Raw genomic sequence first — 23181 nt, 5'->3', positions numbered from 1 at the left:
AAAAAGTTCAATTTTATCCTTAAACTTTCTTACACCTTAATTTTTTCTGATGAAATCAGCTGCCTTTCCTAGTTTTGTTTTGTTTTCCAAAAATGGCAGCATTCTTAGGTCTCACGTGCTACTTATCTTTTTGGTCAGATCATTAATAAAGATATTATTGAAGACTGTCTAGGAATTACTTCTGGCTGCAGGGCAAGTGAAGTATGTCCTATGTTATCTTAAAAACTGCAATCTGCACAATTCTCCCAATGTATTTGATTTCCTACAAAGTCACCATTTAATTGTGTTACTTTCTCTAAATGAATACTGCCTACGTATTTACAGCAAGCTTTAGGCTGTAAGAGTTAGAAACAGGCTTCCTTGTTCTTCCTAATCAAAAACGCTCTTAAGCAAATGTTAAAGCTTATTGCCTTTGCTTTACAATCCATCAGTTATTTCTTTTCACTTGTTAGAGTAGACATCAGGGAGTAAACTTAACCGAAAGTCATGTATCTGAGTGAAGGTCTGTTCAGCAGTTACAGTTTGATTTACTTAATTCATCTGCATATTAAATTTGTCAATATATAACTATAAGCACAGTATACTTATTTTTTTAAGATTTTATTTATTTATTCATGAGAGAACAGAGAGAGAGAGAGGAAGAGACACAAGCAGAGGGAGAAGCAGGCTCCCTGCAGAGAGCCCAAAGTGGGACTCGATCCCCGGTCTCCAGGATCACACCCTGGGCTGAAGGTGGCGCTAAACCGCTGAGCCACCAGGGCTCCCCAGTATACTTAAATTTAAATTTGAATGTAAATGGTATCTTCTGAGTTACACATCAGGAACATAATCAGAAACATAACTATTTAAAATATGCTTAAAATGCATGATTTTAGTATAATATTATTTTCTATAATCCATTCTAATATTCTTTATGGTTATTATTGTTATTTTTATGCACAATTGCTGTTGATGACAATAGAAATATCTAAAAGCTATTCACATAATATTTTATAGCCAAAACACCTACATTTACACATAAGAAGAATGATTTGATCTTACTAATATTTTCATAATATAAACCATAAAACCATAATATAAACCATATAAACCATAAAAGAAAATGTATATCCCAATTCAGAGACAATACCCTCATTTTTTTGTTTATAGATATTATAAAATAAATTAAATAAAAGAAGGAAATTTCTTGACCTAAGAAGTCTCAAATTTCATATTGTAACACAAATTATGTGCTATCAATAACAGAGCATCTGTTCTTGAATTTCCAGTTATTCTTCATTCACAGATATATTTTTTTCAAGATAAAAGACAGTTTTTGTATAATACTACTTATAATTTTACATTCCACTTCTAGGAAGAGATCTTACTAGAATCCTTAATGGTAAAGCATACATCTCTACTAGTATAACGGTCTACAAACCTGAAAATTTTGTTGAGTTCCAAAATCTTTTTTAAAAACATTTTCCTTACATAGAATAAGCTTTCCATGCCATAGTAAAAATGATTTTTTTACAGCTAAAGTTGTATTATGAGTCATTAGGATGAATCTAGAATCTGTCTAATGAAGTTTCTTATACACAGAAACAACATTTACATCTGCATATGTAATACACAATGATGATTTTTAACAAAAATTCTAATTTTCCCCTGAAGCAAATAGAATTTATGAAATAAGACAAAACTATTTGGTATGCTTTTCCACTTTTTATTGGCTCTAGAAATGCAGCACATTTAGTTTATGACTCAAAGTAGAAATTCTTCCCTGATTATTTTTGCAAAGCTGTCCTATTGGATATTTGTCACAGAACTAATCCCAATCTTAATACTTCAGCAGGGACAATTTATAATTAATTCTTTAACTATCCTAGTGTAGCAAGTTGAACACTATCCCCTCAAAAGTCATACCCACACGGAACCTCAGAATGTGATCTTTTTTGGAAATAAGGGGTTTGCATATGTAATTATTACGAGTCTCAATATTAAATCATCTTACATTTGGAGTGAGCCCCAGATCCCACGACAGTATCCTTAAAAGAAGAAGAAGGCACAGAGGTACACAGGGGAGAGAAGGCTATGTGAAGATGGAGGCAGAGCTTGAGGTCATGCTATCACAGGCCAAGGGATGCCTGGGGCCACTAGAACCTTAAATAGGCAAGAAGGATTCTTCAATGGAAACTTTAGAAGGAGTATGGTTGACACCTTGATTTCAGACTTCTTGCCTCCAGACTTGTAATAGCACAAATTTCTGTTGTTTCAAGTCATCCAATTTGTTATACATTGTTATAGCAGCCCTAGGAAACTAATACACCTGGTGTGGATTGCTTTGAAGGGTAGCCTTACAAGAGACACTCTAGAGAGTTGTTTTATTCGTGTTACTATAGCAACTTACCTAGCCTGTGTATAACAGATAAAGGAACCAGTCATGGACAAAAAAAAGAGAAAACATAGCCTGCCAATCGGTGTCGGAGCTAATACAAGTGGGACAAAAAGAAGTTATAGAATTGTACAATCACATGTTCAAGCACGAATATTCGTAAAATAAGTATTTCTAAGAACATAGTATATGCCAGGCAATGTGCTAGGTATTAAGGATATAACATATATTTAAAAAAAAAAGTCTCTGCTCTTAAGGTGCCTTCAATCTATTCAAAAAGGGAAGTAAATAATGTGGATTTCATTCACATTATTAGCTGTTATGAAAACAATATGCACAAGTGTTATTGAAATCTATCAAAATCCATTATGCCATCCAAAACACTGGTTCTCAAAAAAACAAAAAACAAACAAACAAAAACCCACTGGTTCTCTACTTTAACTATACCAATATCACCTAGAAACCCTTTAAAATTTAGGTAAGCTTGTCTCCTTCCTCAGAATTGCTGATTTATCTAGTCTGTGTTTGTTTGCCTGCTTGCTTTTATTTTTAAATCTCTGTGGTTGCTTTTAATAACCAAACTCTGAAATTCTCTTGGAGTGCAGGCTTTCAGGACTGATGCTCCTCTTGCCTCATGGTAATAAAAATATAAAATGGGTGCTGTTTCCTCATTGATACATGATAGATTGTGCACGTATACATGGCACAATGACTAGTAGTTGCTCCCATTGCCAGTCCGGCATAGAATGGCCCAGTGGCAGGCAATGGCTACACCCACAGAGAATCAGTTCTATGATCTGGATGAGCAGCCTGTTCTCTCATGTCCAAATGAGATAGACTCAAATCGCAAGCTACTTAATGGTAGGAATCCCATGTTTTCCAGTTCTAGTAAGTATCCAGGAGAAGTGACTTGTCTTTTTAACAGTCATATCTGGGTCCAGGCTCTTGGCTTCAGTTCTCTTGTTTTTTTGTTTGTTTGTTTGTTTGTTTTTTAAAGATTTTATTTATTTATTCATGAGACACACACACACACACACACACACACAGAGGCAGAGACACAGGCAAAGGGAGAAGCAGGCTCCATGCAGGGAGCCTGACGTGGGACTGGATCCAAGGACACCAGGATCACACCCTGGGCTGAAGGTGGCGCTAAACTGCTGAGGCACCCGGGCTGCCCAGTTCTCTTGGTTTTTTAATGTTTTCACTGTTCCTGAGATAATGTAGCCCACATCCACTTTTTTCTATGGAAAATATAGAACTCAGAATCCTATGATATCCAAGGTTAGAGGGTTAGAACCAAGACAAAGGGCAAGGGGCAAGAGAGTTTGAGGACACACAAAAAAACAAATTTCCTCAACACATATTCTAAACTACTCTGTAGTACACCTAAAAGGACGAATGAAGGGATGGAGGAACACTGACCAACGGGGGTGGTTCTTCAAAGAGCAATCAAAACAGTGAGAGTAGAATCCGTAGGTGTCAAAAGGAACAAGCAGAAACAACTACACAACTTCATTAAAGATAACATGTTAAGGGAAGCCCCGGTGGCTCAAAGGTTTAGCGCCGCCTTCAGCCCGGGGTGTGATCCTGGAGACCCGGATTCGAGTCCCAGGTCGGGCTCCCTGCATGGAGCCTGCTTCTCCCTCTGCCTGTGTCTCTGCCTCTCTCTCTCTCTCTCTCTCTCTCATGAATAAATAAACAAATAATCTAAAAAAATAACATGTTGAACAGGAAAACACTGGAGAAAATAGCAGGATAAAACAGGTGCATTTTCAATGTTGTTTGACACTTGGGAATTTCTAAGATCTCTTGGGTTGAGCAAGACCATTATTTCTCTACCATTAATTTATCTACTTATAAAAAGACATTGATAATACCTGGGTCCTTTATTTCACAGAATAATGGAAGAATATAATCAAGTAAATAAATGACAGAGGAGAGACCCGTGTAATTGTAAAGAATGCTATAAGTAAAGATATCATTATCTACAGTACTGGAAACTACATATATTATAATAAAGTCATGTAATGTTGCATTTGTTCTCTCCATTAAGCTTTAGCCAAGTCAAACGCATATTGTAATCCAAATTTTTTCAGTAGACATGTGTTCTCTGTCTGCTCAGTGTCTCTTCAGGGACCGGAGGTTCATGAGGCATCTTGGTCCAAGACATCATCAGTTGTCTCCTGGATTACTCGATGTCCTACTAGCTCAACTCTGTGCTACTCTGCCCATCTGCAATCTGGTCTCCAAAGAGTAGTCAGAGCAATCTTTTTAAAATATAATTTAGATTATGTCGCTTAGCTCAAAATCTTCCAAAGTTTCCACATTTCACTCAGAATAAAAGGCAAGGTCAAAAATGATGTATAATTTCTGACCTCATGTTCTCACTTTCCAATTCTAACCCCACTAGCCTGCATGCTATTTCTCTAATATGTCAAAGAAGTTCCTGTCGGAGGCCTGGAAGGAGACCTCGTCTGCTAGATATCTTCATACCTGACTCCCACATCCATGCCAGCCCTGCTGTAGCATCAGTTTCAGTGAGTCCTACCCCAAACATCATATTTTTTTCCAAGCATCATATTTATTTTTTTTTAATTTTTTATTGGTGTTCAATTTACTAACATACAGAATAACCCCCAGTGCCCGTCACCCATTCACTCCCACCCCCCGCCCTCCTCCCCTTCTACCACCCCTAGTTCGTTTCCCAGAGTTAGCAGTCTTTACGTTCTGTCTCCCTTTCTGATATTTCCCACACATTTCTTCTCCCTTCCCTTATATTCCCTTTCACTATTATTTATATTCCCCAAATGAATGAGAACATATAATGTTTGTCCTTCTCCGACTGACTTACTTCACTCAGCATAATACCCTCCAGTTCCATCAATGTTGAAGCAAATGGTGGGTATTTGTCATTACTAATAGCTGAGTAATATTCCATTGTATACATAAACCACATCTTCTTTATCCATTCATCTTTCGTTGGACACCGAGGCTCCTTCCACAGTTTGGCTATCGTGGCCATTGCTGCTATAAACATCGGGGTGCAGGTGTCCCGGCGTTTCACTGCATCTGTATCTTTGGGGTAAATCCCCAATAGTGCAATTGCTGGGTCATAGGGCAGGTCTATTTTTAACTCTTTGAGGAACCTCCACACAGTTTTCCAGAGTGGCTGCACCAGTTCACATTCCCACCAACAGTGTAAGAGGGTTCCCTTTTCTCCGCATCCACTCCAACATTTGTTGTTTCCTGCCTTGTTAATTTGCCCCATTCTCACCGGTGTGAGGTGGTATCTCACGGTGGTTTTGATTTGTATTTCCCTGATGGCAAGTGATGCAGAGCATTTTCTCATATGCATGTTGGCCATGTCTATGTCTTTCTCTGTGAGATTTCTCTTCATGTCTTTTGCCCATTTCATGATTGGATTCCCCAAAAAGGAGAATTACAGACCAATATCCCTGATGAACATGGATGCAAAAATTCTCAACAAGATACTAGCCAATAGGATCCAACAGTACATTAAGAAAATTATTCACCATGACCAAGTAGGATTTATCCCTGGGACACAAGGCTGGTTCAACACCCGTAAAACAATCAATGTGATTCATCATATCAGCAAGAGAAAAACCAAGAACCATATGATCCTCTCATTAGATGCAGAGAAAGCATTTGACAAAATACAGCATCCATTCCTGATCAAAACTCTTCAGAGTGTAGGGATAGAGGAAACATTCCTCGACAGCTTAAAAGCCATCTATGAAAAGCCCACAGCAAATATCATTCTAAATGGGGAAGCACTGGGAGCCTTTCCCCTAAAATCAGGAACAAGACAGGGATGTCCACTCTCACCACTGCTATTCAACATAGTACTGGAAGTCCTAGCCTCAGCAATCAGACAACAAAAAGACATTAAAGGCATTCAAATTGGCAAAGAAGTCAAACTCTCCCTCTTAGCGGATGACATGATACTCTACATAGAAAACCCAAAAGTCTCCACCCCAAGATTGCTAGAACTCATACAGCAATTCGGTAGCGTGGCAGGATACAAAATCAATGCCCAGAAATCAGTGGCATTTCTATACACTAACAATGAGACTGAAGAAAGAGAAATTAAGGAGTCAATCCCATTTACAATTGCACCCAAAAGCATAAGATACCTAGGGATAAACCTAACAAAAGATGTAAAGGATCTATACCCTCAAAACTATAGAACACTTCTGAAAGAAATTGAGGAAGACACAAAGAGATGGAAAAATATTCCATGCTCATGGATTGGAAGAATTAATATTGTGAAAATGTCAATGTTACCCAGGGCAATATACACGTTTAATGCAATCCCTATCAAAATACCATGGACTTTCTTCAGAGAGTTAGAACAAATTATTTTAAGATTTGTGTGGAATCAGAAAAGACCCCGAATAGCCAGGGGAATTTTAAAAAAGAAAACCATAGCTGGGGGCATCACAATGCCAGATTTCAGGTTGTACTACAAAGCTGTGGTCATCAAGACAGTGTGGTACTGGCACAAAAACAGACACATAGATCAGTGGAACAGAATAGAGAATCCAGAAGTGGACCCTGAACTTTATGGTCAACTAATATTCGATAAAGGAGGAAAGACTATCCATTGGAAGAAAGACTGTCTCTTCAATAAATGGTGCTGGGAAAATTGGACATCCACATGCAGAAGAATGAAACTAGACCACTCTCTTTCACCATACACAAAGATAAACTCAAAATGGATGAAAGATCTAAATGTGAGACAAGATTCCATCAAAATCCTAGAGAAGAACACAGGCAACACCCTTTTTGAACTCGGCCATAGTAACTTCTTGCAAGATACATCCACGAAGGCAAAAGAAACAAAAGCAAAAATGAACTATTGGGACTTCATCAAGATAAGAAGCTTTTGCACAGCAAAGGATACAGTCAACAAAACTAAAAGACAACCTACAGAATGGGAGAAGATATTTGCAAATGACATATCAGATAAAGGGCTAGTTTCCAAGATCTATAAATAACTTATTAAACTCAACACCAAAGAAACAACCAAGCATCATATTTAAAGTAATAACTCTGCTATATCCCAGGTCCCAGCACCACCAAGCCCTTTGCTTCTACTCTACCTCTTCTCATTTTTGCAAAGTATCACCTACAGAAGTATTACATAATGTACTCATTTTTATGTGTATTAGTTATATGCTAATTTCCTTTGCTCCAAGAGAACAGAAATCTTTGTTTCTTTGTGCACTGCTGTATTTATCACAGGGTATCTGGCTTTTTGCTGGTGTTCGCTAAATACTGGCTGTAGGTGGTCTTTTTTTAAACATTTTTTTAATTTAAATTCTATTTGCCAAAATATATTATAACACCCAGTGCTTTTGACCCGCTAGTGGAGAGCAGCCTATCCCTTTTGTGGAGAGTGGCTTAACCCACCTGCTCCCATCACTCTCCAGGGGTGAAAATAATAGGACTGGGTTAGTTAAAGAAAATAGAACAGGGGATTTCTCCTTAATTAATCATTCAGATAGTGGTATTTGTCACTTTATTGTTTTTATTTTCAGCATTTCTTCTCATGCATGGACCATGAATTTAAGGCTTGATTCTGAAAGTAGGCCTATGTTCCTATATATGCAGAGAACCCCCCAGAAAATGAAAGCAGCACTAAGACAGGAGCAAGCTGAGGGCACAAGGGAGGGAGGACAGATTCCTAATATGTTCCTAATGTCTGGGGGCAGCTTTGCTCTAGTCTAATTTGACCTCTATTCAAAACCACTCATATGAACTAATAAATCCCCACTTTCTGCTCACTACAATTGAATTGGGTTTCTGGCAATTATATATACATATATATATATATATATATATATAATCACTGATTCCTTCCGTAGGGAATAGGGAAGGTTTATGGCTTTGATGGTATTGCTTTGCATCATGGCTCTAGTTGTCAGTTGTGAAGTGTCTATTTTTCTGAAAGGTGCAAATTAATTATAAGAAATCATATCTGATTGATTCCATATTCCCTGTAAATTTTAGGATGATCCAAAAGCTCATTAAAATAATTTAGATACTAAATAATAAAAATAGCAATTCGTATACTTCAAAATCGCAATTTCTTCTTGATCTGGAATATTTCCAAGTTTGGGTTTCTAGTCTCATTTACATCCCTTTGATCACCATCAGCTCTTACTGATCATTTTCATTTAGAAAATTCAGCTTACCTCACTCATTTCACATCTTCAAACATGCCTGTGGCCATTTTTTCCCCAGTACTCTGAAAAATGTGCTCTTTCCTCGACTTGGACTCCTTTTAAATTCACATTTTGTTTGCTCTGAGGCAACACAGACAGATCTCAACTTCCCATTTTCTAAATTGTGCAGGAGCTTTTTGTACGGATCCGTATTACACACAATCTCATGCTTGCTTTCCCATTTATCTCAGATTTCCTTTTAGCTCCCAATCCATTTCATGATCCAGTTTAAAATGCCTATCTCTCTGAAACATACAGAGAGATGTGCAATCTCATTTAATTTCACTCCCTATTCATCTGCCCCTTTGCACAATGTTACAACGATTGCTTAGAGGAGAACATTGTCTGCCACTTCTAATGATAATGTTCAGGGTCTTCTGTTGAATCAGCAATCTATGTCACTTAAAATTTAGTATAAAGCAGTATTTTCTATGTTTCTTTAAATAACGCCTTATATACAATTTTATTTATAGCTTTATAAATTAAATTATATACAGTTTTATAAATTAAAGACTATAATATGCAAGTATTATGTAGTTTGCACAGTTATAATATTGACTATTTCTTAGTATATTTGCACTTTAAATGAAAATTTATACAATACACTTTCACAATTCTCCATAGTAATGTCAGAGAAGACTTTGATATTAACCAACAAATCATTTCACACTTTAGCCAATATTATTCGTGTAATTCTTAGTGTCTTTGATAGTTCTAATTACATTAATTCATAGAAAATCAGCATGCCTTTAAATTGCTAGTACTTGTTTCCATAGCTTTACAAATACACTGCCTTTTGTGTATTCATTTTCTATAAAATATGTTCACATTTATAAGATTGCCCTAAAGTGAAATTAGAAAATTAGGTAGTATAAATGTGAAATTGTTACATATTAAATACTTATGCACAGTTACAAATGTATTTCTGTTAAACAAACATAATTTTCTATTAAATGTCAACCCTAAGAGAACCTATTATCTTTTGCAGTAATAGATTTGATGTTGAGAGGCGTGGTTCTAGTAAGGGACACCAACACATCTCAGCCTCACCTGATGGCAAAGGGATGTCATTATAATAAGAAATGGGTGGGGAAAAAGTGTGAGAAGAATTTAGAAGCCAACCTTCACTAACCCCACTCAGGTAAAACAGATTATTCTGAGACTGAAAGATTCCTGGAATAATTGAATAGTTAGGTACCATTTTCCATAAAATGAAAAAATCTGAATGCTGAATGCTGAAATTTTATATTTCTTCTACCTCTCTGTTCTTTCAGAATGCTCAAGAGATACTTCACTCTCTAAGCAAGAGTTTGGAACACTCTTCAATGAAAAAATTGATCAGCCAAGAAGAAAGACTCAAATGTACTGAAATGAGAAATTACCATCAAACAGTCCACTCAGATCAGCCTACAGTAAATTCAAAGGTTATCATGCTTCATTCTGTGTTCAGAATTCGATGTCAGGCTTTTTAAAATATTTTTATTCTTAAATATAAGATAAAATCAAGAATTATTAGCTATGTGAGGAAAGGCTCTAATCTGACAGAAAAAAAGCAAAAATGAACAGAAAAGAAGCCAATTGGTGGAAATTATGTAGGAATTTAAAATATGTTGTAAATATCTTCAGAAAAGTAAGAAAGGGTAGTACAATCCAGGTATCATTATATAAGGAATATTTCAAGAATTAAAAGAAGAGGGTCCTGAGTGACTCAGTCTAACTCTTGATCCTAAAAAAAAAAAAAACCTTTTGGGATTTAAAACATGGTACTGGAAATGGAAAAAAACAGAAGTGTTAATAATAAGTTGAAATATTAGAGAAATTTGAGCAAAAAAAAAGATGAAGGATAATGAGAACAAAAATTATATTAGAGGATTCAACCAGAAAATCCTGCATTCAGGATTTAGGATTTCCAAAAAGACAGGATGTTGAAAATAGAGAAATTCATAAACAAATTTCTCAAAACCAAAGGATGCACATTATCAGATTGAAAACTATTACTAAGTGATAACCAAAATTGATGAAAGTAAAAACATAGGACTGTGGAATATCAGAGCGCTAGGCACCATGAGAAGATTTAAGAAGCTTCTAGAGAAAAACAATAAAGGTCACAAAGAAAGCTCAAAATGACGAGATTTCTCAATAGTGACTCTGGAAGCAAGAAGTCAATGGAGCATTACCTAAAATACTCTGATGGAAAATGATTTCCAAACAAAAATTTTTATACCTAGAAAATAATAATAGATTATACTAGTAATAGAAAATTATGTATGAGAGTAGAATAAGAATATTTTCAGACATTCAAGATCTCGGTAAATTTTTCCCCCAGGGAACAGTTATCAATAATTTTTGGGAGATGTGCTCTTCAATTAAGAGAGTACTGGAAAAAAAAAAAAAGAAATAGCATAAAGAAAACAGATCAAGAATAACGGAAAAGTGGGTAAAATTCCCTGGAGGATGGTCAGTTGAGAACCCAAGCAAGCATTTTGCCTCAGATATGGAAGACTTTAGAGGATAACCCATTCAGACCAGACAAGTGTGACTCAGAAAGAGTTGGTTTGAAGATTGTCAAGGATCTTCAGTGCTATAATATCATATCCTGAGGATCAACTATTCAGTTCTGTTGGGCCATGATTGTCTTTTGCACTTTGCTTGTGGTGACAATGAATTAATAAAGTTCCAGGTTCTCTCTTCTCACAACTGCCTACTCTTGAGATCACTAATTTTATCACACAGAGGTGCCTGCTTTTTCCTTTTCCTGAGAATGAGGCAGGCCATGGTGAAGTTAGTAGAAAAAAAAATTTTTTTCATTGAACATGTGTTTTCATTCATGAAAAGGATGAAAAAATGATCCAATTATAGTCCTGCTCAGTGTTCTGACCTAATATATATATATATATATATATATAGATATATATATATATAAGCATCTTATATATATATCTTATATATATCTATATATATATATCATATATATATCTTATATATATATAAGCATCTAGAGAAAAGAGTGAAGACTTCTGACATATATATATACACATATACATATACATATATATATAGAGAGAGAGAGAATGAGAGATACATATATTTCACACAATCATATATATATGGGCGCCGGCTGAGCCCAGGACAGACCCAGGCAGCCCCCCATCCTCTCCAGAGCCAGGCTCCCCAGTGCTCTGTGACTTCCAGAGGCCTCCACCGGGCAGAACCTGAACCCTCCATTTCCAGGCTGGGAAAGGGCCGAGGGTGCTTGAACTAAACCACATGCAGACCATTCTTCAACCATTTCTACCATGGTATTAGAATTGAACATATTGGCCAAATAAAGTTGAAATTTAAAAAATCGTGTGTGTATGTGTGTGTGTGTGTGTAAGGCTTCATTGTGTAATTTGGGGAAATTAACTTTCTTAAGCTTACACTTTCTCATCTCTGAAATGAGGATAATTATAGCTCTTAATACAAAGGGTTTTGCTTTACTAGGATAAAACAAGGCAGTACAAAAATTCACACAAACACACATATCTCACACCTAATACACTGCCAGTACACAGGTATTCTTATTATCATCATTATAGAAAAGTAAAAACTCATTAGCATTTTGCCCTTTCAAAGCCTCATTCAAAACCACCTCTACTCCCACCCCATTATACACAAGCTCTTCAGGACATCATGCAGGAACCTCCATGCTGTGGATTCTATTTCTCCAAAGGCACCTCCTGCTGCTTCCTGATCACACCTGACTTGTGGGAAAGGCTACATTGATTTTTCTGGAATGTCATTACTTTGCTTTCCATCCCTAGAAACAGCAATTGTGCCTTTTAAATTTAGGCAAACTGCTGTCTTTTATAAACCTCTATGTCACATATGCACATAAGTTGGATGTGATGCCCGTAAGAGTTCTCATATGACCTGTGCACACGGCACTCTTGGCTTCCTGTTGTAATTGTCTGTTGTTTCCACCAAATAGAGCTTCCTAAAGCCTGGAAGATCGTCTTGTTCTTTGTCATTTTCTCTCTATGTTCACTTTTTAGTTGACTTCAACATATATTTATTTGTTATCTCCTGTGTTTCGGACTCTTCCAGTTATTTCTTTAAAAATGTTTCATTTGCTGTGAGAAATGTATCCAAGCATTTAAAAAAAATACAAACAGTACTTTTCAATGTCCTTTCTTTCTATTTCCCATTTAATTGGTTTCAGTTCAAATCCTCTTCCTATATCTGGAGCTGGAGGTCAATTGATATATTCTGTTTCCAGCCCCAAACACTGGACCATTAATCCCTTTTGCATTCCCTTGTGTATATCCAACTGTGTACAGATAAAATAGATAAAAAACTTTAAATTCAAAAGTGTATCACTTGCTTTTGACTCCAAACTAGCACACCTGGATTTACTAGTAGATTCTAAAGATTCTATTTCATACTCTCATCTGTTCTTTTGACCAGTCTTTTGCTGGGAGTTAGTCTTCAAATAAATGTGTAACAGTTCATATATTTTGATAAGCTTATGAATAAACTTGGCACCTCATTAAAAGGCAAATTTTGAATCAATAGATCCAAGATAGAGCTGAAATTCTGAATTCAACCAACTCCAGGTGATACTCAAGCTGCCAGTCTGCAGGCATGAATCTAAGTAATAAGGGTCTACTAGAAAGATCAGGGGTTTGAGGCACAATAGTGGGGGTGACGCTGGTGGAGATGCTAACCCCAGATGCCTCCAAAGGTAAATTCTTAGTCCTGAAGCAAGAGAACTTCAATATTCTGGTGCTAAAAAATGTGGATTTCTTAGTCAATGGAGAAAAAAAATTGAAAGAATGATTACATGCTGAATAGTTTTAAGCAAACTTTTAAAAGAACATGATCAGTCGTAGCCCACTTTTGTTGAGCACTTGCTTTATGTTTAGTGAGTCCTATGCGTTGTGCATTTTAAGTACTTTCCATGTATTTTCATTTGATTCTAGTACGACATTTCTTTTACAGATAAGGAAACTGAGACATGAAGATGCTAAGTAACTTGCTCAAAATCAATAAGACAATAAGTGATGAACCTTTGATTTTAATCTAGTAAGTCTGACAATTGTGCTGAAGCTCCTACCAAAGTTCTGCAGATTACAGAATTTAGAGTCAAACTATGAATAGGGTTATGAGAAAACAGAGCCTCACTCCAACCATATAAGCCAAATAATTACAAATTTAAGTAATACTAACAATTAGTTGGTAATCGATTTTAGATTTTGGTGTGTTCTGTTTTTGAAGGTCTTTACCGTTTTTAAATAGGAAGTTCAGGCTGGTTACTTCAGAGATGCCAGCCATATGGCATTAAAGCAGAAGTCTTATGAATTATTTGGAAGCTTCTTTTGATCTCGGATGTGCAAACAGCATGATCTCATTTTATGTCAATCCTCTGGATTTATTTTAGAAGCGTAACCTATTTAGAATAACTTTTGTTTTCTTGGTTCCTAAATGTCAGCTTTAAAAGGCCCTAAAATTTTTGATACTTGACACTAGACAAAATAAGGGACTCTGATTTTCACTTTGGCAAAAGTTATACAATTAAAAATGGAAATACACATTTGAGATTTTGTGAAACATGTTTCCTTAGAACAAGCAAAACATTTTATTCTGCAACAATAAAAATATAGAACCCCTAACAAAGAAAGTGCTGTCCTATTATATCCTCAGCTAGGGAGATATTACCTAAAGTATTATGTACTACTGGGAGCATACACTTTCAAAGGGCCATTTGAAAACTGAAAATCTCCTGAGAAATGTGTCAAAGATGACAAGAGGATTAGAAACTTGTCACATTAGAAGTATTTAAAAGCATACACAACCTTTAAAGTGAAGATATAAATGAGACAGGATGCTGTATTCAAACTTTTGAAGTATAGTCTAACATGTGGAAGAATTAATTATTTTCTCTATGGCTCTAGAATAGCAGGATAGGAACACATACCCAAAAGCTGCAGGTTGTCTGATTTATGATCATTTAAGAAAGGGAGAGATGAACCCCCCAAAAAATAAGCTGCCTAAAGCATTCACACAAAATCAATTTAGCCATTTATTGATTTGTGGACCTTTTTCTGAAGCTTTCTCTGTGGGAAACACTAGCATAGACATGATAAGCTACCTTCATTGAGATCTTCATCTAGTGCACAAGTGAGGATGGGATGTAGATAAAATTAAGGAAATATGATAATATGATAAAGAGTGAAGAGTACCTGGGGAAGAGGTGGCCAGATGCCGGCCTTGAAAGGCCTGATATACGAGCAGAGTGCTAAAATATGAGAACCTATCTATAAAAAGCTAAAGATCCAAATAGACCATAAGGTGATGACCAGCTTGGAGTTTCAGAGGAATTAAAAGACCAGGGCTTAATTACAATGATGAGAAGGAGAATAATAACTATTCAGGCCTGAGACACAGGTGACTACCTATCCTATACCTTCAACAGTAAGATAAAGTCTTGGGATAGTATCACAATTCATATCCTATAAATAATTCAAAACTCCAGCCTTCCTATTAAATTCTTGTTTAGGGTAAATTGTGATGTTTGCATTATATAAGGCTGGGTAAAATCCTACTGCCCACAGCAAAGTGAAATTTAAAGGAAATTTAAGATCCCTATGGAAGACTGTATTTACAAAATGATGGCAACCGAATCTTCCATCCTACCTGCTTATACAATGTGACCTTGACACTTTTCCTATTTGAGATATGGGCCCTACACATCTGCTTTGTGAATCGCTGCACTGTAGTTGAAGTGACAGGAAATGACTTTCAAATCTAGGTCATTACAGAGGTTACATTTTCTGCTTGGTCCTCCTGGGATACTTATTCTTGAAGCTCAGCCACCATGATGTAAGGAAGCCCATGTCAAATGGAAGCACATGAGAGAAGAAGCCTTTGATATCATCCTAGACCTAATCAGCATCTGACTGCACCACAAGCAAGACTCTAAGAACCACCCAATGAGACCAATTAGACTCTAGAGCCACAAAAGAAAACTATTGTTTTAATCCACTAATTCTGTGATTTTTTTTAAATGCAGAAATAAATAACTGGAACAACCCATATTAATTCCTTACAAAAGTAATCCTAATGAGTAATATCTAATTTAGCCCTGTGATATGTTTTAGAAACCAGATACTTTTTTTTTTTTTTTGGTGGCCTAGAGCAAAACCATTTCTAAAAATTACTTTCTAAATTGCTTCAGAAATTTCTATAATTTTGATATTCTTCTCTTTTGTCCAAAGTCTTCTTTTAAACTTTGCCATTATTGCTTAGGGTTTCCGTTGTCCATTATTTGAAGCAAATTTGCAGTGGATATTTGTTGTACCTCTTTAGTATAACTATATAATTCAAATGGATTTTCCTCTGATGATCTGCAATTGTATAGTATAATCCACAGCTATTGATTACTTTACCCTGGTTTACATACTACGCTTTTCTTTTGTATTGATTCTTGCTTTTTTATTGCTAATATGCTTTGATATGATTTAGACCTCTTTGTTCCTTTCTTATTCCACACTCTGAATTGCTATGTTACATATACTCAAGAATTTCAAATCGTAAATATGAATAAAATGATAATATAAATGGAATGTTTCTCATTCATTACAGGTTTTAATATAGGATTTTATATTCAAAGTATTTGAAAACTAATTTAAAAAGCAATAAATATAACTCAAGCCAAATAACAGATCCTAAGTTTACAGTAAAAATAAGAGTCTCCTATAGGGTAACTGAAATGTTTGAGGCCAAAATGATTTAATACCCTGTGGCATTTCTAAAACAATGTTGCAATTGCTTAGCTATGCATTTTAAAAACTATGCAAATATAGAAAATTGAGACCATATTGTGCTTTCTATCCCTCCTGGAAGACATAATAGTTAATCATAATGTATCTGTGACAAAATATATTCTCCCTCTCATATAAGAAAATACAAAGAAAGAAGACTAAAAATCACACAAAGAGATTCATAATTTGCTGTTCTCTACAGATTCATCCTCTGGCAAATATAATTTAAAATTCTGATAAGGCCACAAGACTAGAATAAAGCCCCCTAAACTTTAAGAATAACTACTCCTTCTGTAACTAGAAGACTAACATTCATACATGCCTGAAGTAAAATGGATCTAAAAATGGTATTGAAATCTGATTAGAGATGTTCAGATGAAGGATATGAAAAATATTCTGCCAAAATCCATTTCTCTACATCAATAGTTCTCAACCTTTCCTTATACATGCATGGATCAAATGAAGGCATTTTTTTTTTTTATGAAGGCAATTTTTAAATACTGATGCCTGATGCCATTCCCAAAGTTTCTGCTTCAACTGGTCTACATTGAGACTGAGCATCAGAATTTAAAAAAAAAAAAAAAAAAATCCAGGCTTTTATATTAACCAGAGCTAAGAATTACAATTTCAAATTGTCATTGTCTTCAATACATGGCCCATTAATCTGTGATTCTGAGTTTGTCGTGAAAATACAGGGGAGTGAGCTCAATGTATAAGTTAAGAAAACTTTGCTTACCAGGTCACAGGTCTTCCTTCCATTCCCTCTCTTTCTATGACTTCCCTGTGGATAAAGTATATTCCCTCTGACCATTGGTTTGGGCCTTTGATTCATAGGGACAACATAAACCACATCCAAGAAGAGGTTTTTTGTGTGTCTGTGTGGTTTAACATGGCCTCTTGTCTCCTGTCATTCATTTTGAAAAGACTCTGCCTTAGGTACATTCAGCACCTTCACACAGGTCCCAGGTAGAGTGATACTTGAAGTGACTAGACTCATATCCAGCTGACCCTAAGAGCTGTGAGTGAGAAGTATGTGTTTATTGTTATAAACCACTACCAATTTGACTTTTTAAAAAATGTAACATCTTAGCTTTAGCAGACCAACACAAACTTAAGCAGAGCTCTTTACTCAAGATTCCTAAAACTATATAATAACACCTTTCTTATATAAATAATAGTGAAAGGGAATATAAGGGAAGGGAGAAGAAATGTGTGGGAAATATCAGAAAGGGAGACAGAACGTAAAGACTGCTAACTCTGGGAAACGAACTAGGGGTGGTAGAAGGGGAGGAGGGCGGGGGGTGGGAGTGAATGGGTGACGGGCACTGGGGGTTATTCTGTATGTTAGTAAATTGAACACCAATAAAAAATTAAAAAAGAGTTTTTCAAGAAAGGCCAATACCATGCAATTTCACAGATTTCTATTTCATTATAGAACTTTTGTTTCAGGAATTATCTCAATTAATTTTCAGCAGAAAATGCAAAATGCATAATGAACAGTAAACAAAATATTGTATGGAACTCTATTAGAGTCATGGATGATAATGTTATCAACTAAAATGTTACCATTTGAAGATAAATGTATACCATTTGTATATCATTTCTATATTCTAATTATAAATTAAAATGTAATTAGAAAAACAAGGGGGAAGCTGAAAACTTGGTAGAACGGAAGGCATCAAAAAATTGTGTGGGCCACATCTTGGGTTTGTAGTTAAAACTACAAAAATGAATAAAGATGTAACCTAAGTTTTTAAAAATAACTTTATTGAGGAATATTTCACATATCATATAATTCATCTCTTCCAGGTGTATAATTCAATGATATTATGGTAAATTCACCAAGTTATGCAGCCATCACCATAAATCAAGTTTAGAATATTTTCATTGCTCTAAAAATCCCTTATGCATATTTACTGTTGATTTTTCTTCCTCCTGTTCCAGCCAATCACCAATCTACTTTTTGTCTCTAAATATTTGACTATTCTAGAAGTTTGAAATAAATGGAATAATATAATATGTGCTTTCTTGTATATAGCTTTTCTCACTGTGCATGTTTTTGATGTTCATCCATATCATAGCAGGTATCCATAGTTTGTCATTTATGTTTATAGTTGAATATATATTCTATTGTATGGTCACAGCACATTTTGCTTACCCATTCAACAATGATGGGCAATTAGATTATTTTCACTCTCCCACTATTATGAGTAATGCCAGTAGGAACATTTGTATGTAAGACTGTGCGGATGTATGTTTTCATTACTCTTAGGTAGATCTCTAGAAGCAGAATTCTAAAGAGCAGTAACCTAACTTTCTGGAGTTTTAGTCCATTAGAAAAGGCAAACACTAGAAACACAATGGTGTGATCATGTCTGTGATCATGGTGTGCAATAAATTCAATGGGAGCAAAGCTACAAGTTCCAGAAAGTAGCATTTGAATTGAATGCATATGGATGAATAAAATTTGTTAAACAAGAGAGGGTAGAGAGGGTTTTCCAAATCAGTAATTATAGGAAGAATAAAGCTATTATTTGTGAAAAAACATGACAGATACTTCAAAAGAAGACAGGATATACGTTGACAGGTGAAGAAAGAGAGATGGGGCCACTGTTCAGGGATACACAGTGAACTGGCCCCAGTATTGCAATCTGATACAAGGCTACATCTATTGCAAAGGAGCGATTTCCTTTTTTAAGCACAAAGATACTATTAGGTAAGCCTGCTGTCCACTTGGGGTAACATTAAAATTATCTATGGGGCTAGGAGGTATGCTTTTAAAACTTTCCACAAGCGCCTTATATTGGGTATCTGAGCACAGAAGTTCTTATATATGTCATTGACCAAAAGGACTTTTACTATTTTGGTTTAGTGCTTTCCACATTTACTCATGTCTAATAATAACAGAAAATGAACAGGTTCACATGATTAACTAAGGTAAGCATACAGCTTCTCCTGGAATGAGGCATTGCAGAATTCATGTCCCCTTGCTCTGTCCCTGAGTCGGGATGGCATCAATATCTCACCACATTTGTGGAAGAGGGATCTCTTCATCAGTAGGCTTTTAAAAGCATATCTTAGCTATTAAGCAGCACGATAGGTTGAAGAGGCTGGCCACAGGCAAGAAGACAAGTTTGAAGTTGTCAGAACATACGAAACGAGGTAGAATAAAGAATTGAATCTATAATCCAGGAAAGTCATGCTGAGGGCTTACCCTGGACAGCAAGTGCAGGAAAGAAAAATAGAGATTCAATTTAAGAACTATTTAGATGATAAAATTGGCATGGATCCCGAAGAAAGAGAAAGAATATACATGACTCCTAGGTTGTTTGATTTAGTAGCTTAGTTAGAAGGGATACCTTCACTAAGATAAAATGGAGGAGAAAAACTAACATGTGCTAGGATATTTGGGAGGATAAATGTTACAATCCATAGTGAAGAACAATTGTATATGTCATAACCTAATCTGAACTACTAATTTTATATGCAGTTGCAATTGAGGTGTTTTGAAACATCAAAATCTGATTCATACAGTGACATTAGCAAGATAGCCAATAGCCTTTTTTTTTTCTTTTAACCATCATGCCCTTATGGAGTATTTATTTTGACAACCATCATGACAAGAACACATTTGTGGGAATCTGGGAATTTAGTGAAGAAGCTCTGGCACATTACTAAAGCATAACGTCTGAGCATAGATGCACCAAAAAGTATAAAAAGTACAGTTTCACTTTACCTACCTTCACTAATGATGGCAGCACAGCTCAAGTCCAAAAGAGACCCACTCAGGCCAGAACTTCTCCCATAGGGAAAGGTGAGAGCACAAGGAGTGCCTGACTTCCCCAGACCTATGGGACACTGCCCTATAGACTCAGTTTTTTGTGCCCTACACAGAATACTTATGTGTTAGGCATGGGCTGAGTATTTGGAAAAGTCTGGAAGCACAATTACTAGGACTCAGAATCCATCAAAGGACCACGGATCCTACTAATCACTGTATGAACTCCACCAGGAAGCCTGCCCAGAACAGCTTAGAACACCTTGCCTGCAGATCTCCCTCAAATGGCCACAAGCAGCCCCTCATCTACCTCCCCAACAGTTAGTCTCCTGCACTGGCTTCCATGGATAGTGAAAGCAGACCTTTACAGACAGTTCCTAAGCATGCAGAAAAAGCCAATACAATTCTGCAGGATTAGAAGAAACTTCCAAAAATCTAATAAGAATAAAAATGGTAAAAATATACAAAACACTTTTCTATATCCTAAAATTTACCTGTAACCAAATTCACATCATCTTATTGTGTGGCTTAGCAAAACAATAAGAAGGAGGAGGAGGAAGAGGAGGAGAAGGAGGAGGAGATGACCTTGTAGCTAACAAGACTTATCTTTCTAAAAATAGTAGTCACAATTGATCTTTACAATATTAATTTTGTGATAATCTGGAAGACTGGTAGAAATAGCCAAAATTGTTTTTGAGGGACACCTGAGTGGCTCAGTGGCTGAGCATCTGCCTTCAGCTCAGAGTGTGATCCCAGAACCCTGGGATCAAGTCCCACATCAGGCTTTCTATGAGGAGCCTGCTTCTCCCATTGCATATGTCTCTGCCTCTCTCTTTTTCTCTTATGAATAAATAAATAAAATCTTTAAAAAATTATTTTTGAAAAAGAGGTGCTCACTAGTTACTAAAATACGTGTAACAGCAGAGCACCTGGGTGGCTCAGTAGGTTAAGCTATCTGCCTTCAACTCAGGTCATGATCCTGGGATGGAGTCCAGAATCAAGCTCTGCTCTTAGCAGGGAATCTGCTTGAGATTCTTTCTCCTTCTCCTGCTGGCCCTTCTCCCACTCATGTGCTCTTTCTCTCCTTCTATTTTTAAAATAAATAAATAAGTCTAAACAGAACAAAACAATAAACAAATCTTAAAAGAACTCTTATTTTATGAGTGACTATGGGTGCTATGTGAAGTGTGTGTGTGTGTGTGTGTGTGTGTGTGTGTGAATGTGTATGTTTACTGCCATCAATTTTTTTCTTTCTCTTTCTTTCTTTCTTTCTTTCTTTCTTTCTTTCTTTCTTTCTTTCTTTCTTTATCTATTTATTTACTTGAGAGAGGGAGGAACAGAGGGAGAGAATGTTTTAAGGAGACTCCCTGCTGAGTGTGGAGCCCATTGTGGGGCTTGATCTCACAACCTCGAGATCATAATCTGAGCCAAAATCACTAGCCAGATGCTTAATGAACTGAGTCACCCAGACATCCTTGTTTATTTATTTTTGATTCTATATCTTGCTTAGTGGTCTGTTAGGTCTGTGAAATGAGTTTGGGAGTTTTACAACATTTTCTGCATGTTGTCCTGCTTTTAAAAATATAAGAATTATCTATTCTTGAAATTTTGATAGCAATGCCACTAACACCATGTGGGAAGGGTGAATTAAGGTGTTCTTTTCACAGTAGTTCTTATTGAGCTTCAGCCAGAATACTCTATCAGGCCTTTCTTTGAGTTACATGTTGTTCTAGACAATTTACTCATTCTCAGGGTCCTTTCCTTTTTGTTTACCTCACAGCTAGAGAGAAACATTCAGTTCCTGCTATCTACACTCTGGTTGGCAAGGGTATCCTAGTCCAGAGAGACATTTCACAATATTTTTGGTTTTGCTTCTCACCTCAACTACTCAGCTTCCCTCTGAATTAGAAATTAACTATGGGAATTAACAGTAACAAAAGATGTTCACTTTTCTTTCTTTTTTTCTGCTTCTGGAGAGATGATTAGGAGATGTACTTAAGGGGACAATATGGTGGTTAACCAGATTTAACCTTGAGGCAAACTGCCAGGGTATGAGTTGTGACTGTAACTCTAATTAGATTTTCTGCCCTGAAGTTACATAATGTCACTGAATCTCGATTCCCTAATCTATTAAGAGGATAATACTTCCAACCTCATTAGCTTGTTGTGAGCTTTAAATGAGCAGATATTTGTAATGTTCTTAGAATAGTACTTTCCCTTAGAGTAAGTGCTCAACAAGTATCATCTAATTTACAGTTATTTAAGAGGAAAGCATAAAATTTTAATAGAAGAGCAAAAAATAGGAGTGTGAGGATAAATCATTTCAGCCATATAATATGTGCTACACATATAATCTTACCTTCAAACATATTTGCAGAAATGTATAAATATTATTTTCTATAATTTAACTGCATTTTCATATTTTTTCTTTTTAATTGAAGGATAACCCATATGAACTTAAAAAGCCAAGTATACACATACAGTTCAAAACACTATAACAAAGAAACCACCTGTGTAACTACAACATATCAGAAAATAGAATACCAACAACCCAGAAACTTCTTCATGCCTTCCTAATTGCTACTCACTTCCTGCCTCTACCTTGCAGATTTATTTTGTCTTCTAAACCTGTTGTGTGGTTTTGCCTGTTTTTAAATTTTAAATAATGGAATCATATGGTATGTATTCTTTTGTGTCTGGCTTCTTTCAATCCTATGTTTATCGTAGTCTTAGGTAAAGCAATGATAAGTGATCCCCAACTCTCCAAAATGTGACTCGGTTTTTACAAGTGGGATGGAAGTAAGCTAGGGAGAAGTTCTTTTTTCCTCTACTACCTCATTTTTTCCCCAGACTGGATTTCTATTTTAATCTCTTATTTTTCCAGACTAAATTATTTCAGTAAACTCAGGATTTCTTTTTTTCATTCCCTAGAGCAGTTGCTATGTTCAGGCGATTTACATAGTTCCAAACGCATGGGGT

The 23181-nt window shown here is 35.9% G+C and overlaps 1 protein-coding gene across 9 annotated transcripts in view; it reads right to left on the bottom strand.

The window, feature by feature from the left end:
- LOC144287846 (uncharacterized) overlaps nt 1-23181 on the bottom strand; it is a 122026-nt gene that overhangs the window by 43895 nt on the left and 54950 nt on the right. The window contains exon 4 of one of the 9 annotated variants that reach the window (XM_077855235.1): nt 17166-17440. The exons of the other annotated variants lie outside the window; for them this stretch is intronic. The gene's annotated coding sequence lies outside the window, so the exon portion shown is untranslated. Of the gene's footprint in view, nt 1-17165; nt 17441-23181 lie in introns of those variants that run through there. 9 annotated transcript variants of the gene reach the window in all.

The sequence above is a fragment of the Canis aureus genome, chromosome 17 (assembly GCF_053574225.1).
Source record: "Canis aureus isolate CA01 chromosome 17, VMU_Caureus_v.1.0, whole genome shotgun sequence".
NCBI lineage: Eukaryota > Metazoa > Chordata > Mammalia > Carnivora > Canidae > Canis > Canis aureus.
This window is presented reverse-complemented; position numbering and strand designations above follow the sequence as displayed.